The sequence below is a fragment of the Pleurodeles waltl genome, chromosome 9 (assembly GCF_031143425.1).
Source record: "Pleurodeles waltl isolate 20211129_DDA chromosome 9, aPleWal1.hap1.20221129, whole genome shotgun sequence".
Taxonomy (NCBI): domain Eukaryota; kingdom Metazoa; phylum Chordata; class Amphibia; order Caudata; family Salamandridae; genus Pleurodeles; species Pleurodeles waltl.
This window is the reverse complement of record NC_090448.1, coordinates 912,293,451-912,299,450: the sequence shown is the minus strand read 5'-3', so window position 1 is coordinate 912,299,450 and position 6,000 is coordinate 912,293,451.

Here is a 6,000-nt window from a genome sequence, read left to right as displayed (position 1 = left end):
GGACTGATCTTTTTGTTCTGATTAGTCACCTTCACGGTGTGGCGCTTTAAATCAGCTCCCTTATTTGAAATTGTATTACTTTTTGTTTTCAGTTCATGTGGCAAGAAAAGTCAGGTTAGGCGTTTACAACGCTAATAGCTCTAACTCGAGCAAACGCGAGACCCATTGCATTACACATGCTTGTTTTTTTAGTTGTTCCATCATGTTCATTGAGTGTTGGGTTGATCGATTGATTACCTCCTTTTTCTTAACAATTTTATGACATTGCACAGTGAGTGTCAGTTGGCATTAAGTGTAGTGAGTGGACACCTAGAGTACAACAAAGTGGGTGGCAGTTAGGGCTGTCTTTGTGTAAAGTTAGTATGGCGTGTCGATGTATGATTGTTTATTCTCCTTGTGTAGTGGTGCCTGGGACACATCGAGTGAGGTGTACTGAGTTTTCAGGTTTTGCGATTCAATGGTACATGTATTTATTTTACCCTTTATCTAAATAATATTGATGACAACCTGTTCGTCAGGCCCTCTGCCGGCTGGTGTGATGCACGGTGAGGGGAAGTTTGGGGATGAGCCAGCGTTTCCCATGTCCATCAGCAGCCCCTGAAAAATGAGGATAACAGCTATGGTCCGGTCAAGGGGGTGTCTGCCACGCATTGAACCTGCATTGATAGCCTGAATTTAGTGCCAAAGAAAGGTGTGCAAAACAATGTGTGCAGCAGTAGCAATATTGTCAATGTAAGTCCATTCACACTGTAGGTGCCAGCAGAGGGTGCAGCTGTAGGGTAGTGTGAATGCAGGTCTGATGAAGGGTGCCGTACCTAAGATGGTACAAGTGAATGCAGGGCCCATGGAGCTGAGTGTGCAATTGTGGAAATAGGTTAAATCTAAGGTCACATAAGGGGTGTTGGTGATGCGTACAACTGAAGGGAGAGTGGATGCAAGCCTGTAAGAATTGCTGCAAACAGCATGTGCCATTGAGAGATCTGAGTGACAGTTGTGACAACAATTTGTGCTTCTAGGAGTAATGGGGATGTGCACTTATTTCAAAGATCCACAGGTCTTTTTGGTGGCTCAAGATGGGTGCAGCTGGATTTGAATTCAAGGCCTGCCAATTGGTGCCAACACTGTGCAACTGTAATTTGCATCCACCTAATGCAGATGATCAGAAAGATGTGCATCTAGCCACACAGTTGCAACTGTGAAGATAAAATGAAGTAGTGGCTGTGAAGGGGATCTGCCACGGCGAGCAGGTGGGGGAGTGTGGAAGTGCACTTTTAGGGGCATATTTACAAGAAGTGGTGCATCAGTCCTGGTGCGCCACCTTTTTTGCGTCCCCCTGCGCCTCCCCTAAGAACACCATGGTTGCGTTGTATTTACAATACGGTGCACCATGGCGGTCGTTACCACAACATCATCATTATTTCTGGCGCTGTTGTGAGGCTTGGCTGCATTAGCGCCAAAAATTTTGGCACTAGTGCAGCAAAGCACAGAGAGACCCGTAAGCCAATATAGGAGCCTCACTTTAACCTTAGCATCATTTGTTGTACGCTAAGGCGTCATTAAGAAGGCCTTTCTCCTGCTCCGTGTTTACAAAGTGGCGCAAGCTTGCATTGCACCCCTTTGTAAACCCTTGTGCCACATTATGCCTGGACCAGGCAAAATGTATGCAAGGGGGGCATTCTAACACAGGGAGGCCTGAAAAAATGGCACAGTGAAATTTACATTTCACTGTGTTATTTTTTCCATCATTTTTTATGCCTGCTCAGAGCAGGCGTTAAAATGATGCATCCATTTTAACCAATGGGCCTGCCTGTGCTTTGCTGCACTAGCGTCAAACTTTTTCACGCAAGTGCAGCAAAACGCCACAATAGCGTAAAAAATGTTGACGGTATTGTCCTAACAACCATGGTATTGTTAGGTGGGGCAGGCCGACGCTTGTAGATATGCCCCATTATGCCTGGCACAGGCATAATGTAGTGCAAGGGGTTACAAAGTGTCTCAATGCATGCATTGCGTCACTTTATGAATATGGTACAGGGGAATGGCCTCCTTAACACCATCTTAGCATTAAAAAAATGACGCTCGGGCTGTGCAAGGAGGCAGTAGGGGCTTGTAAATATGCCCCTTAGTGTGCAGCTAGAGACAGAATTAATGGATGGCTTTGCCACGGGTATGTGCAGTGTGAGGATAGATTGAGTATGCGGCTGGTATGCATGCAGCACTTTGTGAAGCTGGGAACATTGTGAACATGCATTTTATATCAAACAATCTTTGATTATTGTGGTAGGAGGGTCGGAGACTGCATTGTGAATTTAGAGGGTGTTACATTTCTTACAAATCCCCGCCCTTCCCTCCAGGTATACCAGCACAGTTTAAGTAGAATGAGGTGTGTGTGAACAATATTCTTCACCCCAGCTCCCTGCCCACCATGATACTGGTGCAATGGCAGCTTAAGAGCTTGCTTGTGGAAACAAACACTTAGCAATATCAAGGTGAGATTATCCATGGTGGTTGTGTTAGAGGAACAGCAGTCTTCACTCATTTTTCTCCAGAACTGCACAGACAGGAGAACTGGTTTGGGGTGGCTTCCTTTTTCACGTGCCTCTCAATGCCCCTGCAGATCCATCCTTTATGTGGGATGATGCTGCTAACAGCAGGGTAGTCTCCAGCCTGGAGCAACCACAAAAAGAGGCACTAAGGGGGGTAATCTATCTGCATCTCATGGTAGTCATTTAGGGGTCACCAGAGGTTGCAGCTGCGACCCCCCAGTTTGCCCATTGCGACCCCTGGCACTGCCTTTGCGATCCCTGGCCTCAGAAGTGGCAAAATGAGTCCCAGGAACAAAGGGACAGCTTGCCCCTATGGATGTTGCTTGGGGCTCCACTTCCTTGATTTCAATCATTTTTTTTATTACATTAACAGTGAATAATATATTATTCATTAGTGTAATAAAAAAAATGGAGTACAGTTAGCTGGAATATGACCCTCCTTCTTAGCTGAGGTAAGTAAAGAACACATTTAAATGTATGTTGCGTGCATGCTTGCGGTGAGTGTGTTTATGTAAAAGATAGGGTGTGTATGAGTGAATGTGTGTGTATTTGTAAGCGTGTGTGTGTGTGATTAAAATTGAAGATGAAATGGTGTGTGATGTCAATTCTGCTAACCCTGGCATTTTGGCGAATTGACATCCATGATGCACCTGTCTATGAACAGCTACAAAGTCAGTGATCACAAAAGACACAAAGAGTGTTTTTACTAAAAAAGACTCTTCTCACTCTGAACAACAGACTGCGGTCCTTTTCATCCACAGCATCTACCAAGTGGCAGTGCTGCGGGAAGGACATAATAAAATTTCTATAGGAGCCTTGTCTCCTTTGTCCTTACTTCACTGTTTAGGTCTCCTCCTCCACCCTCCTGCACCTCTACACTTCCACTGTTTGGGAAAGCAACATTACCCCCATCTTGTGCACAGGAACAGGCTCAGGACTTCCACAATAGAACCCCCACACCTTGATCACTCTGCTTCACTTATAAGTACAATGCATACAATACAATAGCCACACACACAAACACAAAACATATACTTAATTAGGACACTTTCAGCCTGTGGAAAATAACTCATGCTTAGTGAGTGACAGAAAAACCTTTAATTACAGAATGCTGAAGAAAGATCTTTAAATTAAATGCGACCATTTCTTTTTCTGCGCCAACTCCCCTAGTGCATAGTACAGACCCTGTAATAAGGTTGGGATACTCCGGACTATGTTTAAAAGGGCTGTCCTAGTTTTGGCGCACAAAAGGCCAGGGCTCTTAATGTTTAAATGATGTGTACACTTAGAATCACAAGTTTATGCTGTATGCCCCAGATACAGAGCACTATGCATACAGTTGTGTTTTGCTACAGGTTACATCTTACAATAGCTTGCTGTCTCAGAAAGACTCGCACCACATTACTCCGAAAAACCTGCATGAAAAATTGACTTTGTCCTACTTCTGCTTGAAAGCTCTCCTTTCTCTCTTCCGTGACCCTCTTCTTACCTTCCATACTCTGCATACCTTCTATTTCTGAATATAGCCTCTGAGTCTCATGCCTAATTTAATTCTTCTTATTTCAATTCTGAAATTGGCATGCACCTTCTTTCTATGATCACAACCTTTTCTCTTTGAAACCGTATCTCTGTTAACTAACATTATTTAATCCCACCAGTCTGTCTATCTCACTAACCATTCACATGAAACCACATAGCCCCCACTAATGATCACATCAACTGGTATTAATATAATATATCACAAAGTAACTGGAGTAAATGCATGCATTTTTTAGGAGCACTTGCCTAATCGCAATAACGAACATTACACACTAGATTAACCACTAACCTTGGGTTCCAGAGTAGCGAGCTTGTTGCCATCAAGTGTTTAAATGTCTCATTAGGGGTAGTAGGTGCTATATAAATACAATTACAATAACACTCTGATGTTATTGCCAGAACCGTATTATATTATTAATATATATATATAGCACTAAAAGCATTTGCCACTGGCACCTTCAGATATATCCTAATACATCTTGTATCATCAATCATTTGATACAATTAATGGACTCTGACAATATTAACGGTGTGATCCCCTGCACACATAGCAGCATATGTTTCCTGATATAATTGGCTGTATCCTAGCATACTGAATAGTGTGATGGGCTGAGATTAATCATATCACCCTGGAATATTTCAGCAGAACCCAGCAATATAGGTTGCACCCTGCCATTTAATGGCAGCAGTTTTCATTGTGGTTGATAATCAGGCACAAGTAAATCTAACATTCTCCAACAAAAACTGTTTTGACCAGTTTGTTCAGGCACAGTAAAATGTGTATTTTTTTTGGCAAAGGATTTCTGTTGGGATGCGGTGTAGCAAATGGGCCAGCTTTGTCAGGCACTCTCATAATGTTTTATGTTGTATGTCTTATTATTTTAATCCCCACAATATGTTGATGGTGATATACATGTGTTTACCCCTTAGAAGATTAATGTTTCCAGATATTGTGGATAATTAAAAATTATGGCATAGATGTATGAACTAATTTTGACAAATGGTACCAAATTAATTTTCAATGAATACATATGGAAAATACTTTAATAAGTACCCCTTTTCAGAAACGTCTTATGAGGATCACTTATTGTTATGGTTGCCTAAAGTGCTCAACCACTTGAACTCCCTTAACTAGTCCGAAATTAAGCACTCCTCTTCCCTATTGTGCAGCCCCATCCACATTCCACTGCCTGAATTACGGGCAGTGGAATGCACGACGGCTGCTGCTGCACCTACCGCACTGCCACATTGCTGCCAGCTCGATTACGAGCCGGCTGCAATGTTAAGGACCAGGGCCAGCAGGCGGAAAGCTGTTTCCACCCGCCGGCCCTGCGGTAAACTCCAAATAGGGCCGGCTGTGTCTGGACCGCACAGGCGGTCTCTCTGTGGTTTGAGATTGGCAGGCGGCCTCTGCCCAGCTCATAATAAGGGCTTTTGGGTCTGCCAAGAGGTTACAACAAGAAAAGAATACAAAATATGAAAAAAATCTTAAAACATCTTGCTTTCCACCAGCAAAGGTGCTATAGATATAAGAAGCTTAGGGGGTTATTTTTTATTTGGTGGGCTGACTACAAAGCCATTTCGATGGGTAAGGCTCCATTGCTACTTACCCAGCTGGGGCCAGAGCACCAGCGCTCAGATTTACAAACACCATGTGCCACATAAGTGGCACAAATCTCGCACAAAGTGTTGTGGTGGGACTTACTTTGCAACGCAATTCCCGATTTGTGTTGGAAAGTTGCATAAAGTAAGACAAAGTAGCACTATGCGCTATTATGCGCTACTCTGTGTCAAGGGTCGAGCCATGGGTGGTGCATGGGTTTTGTCTTTTGTAGACAGAAATTTGTGGAAACAAATGATGCCTCCTTGAGACAGGGATAACAATGGAGCAACATTAAATGTCTCTGCATTTTTA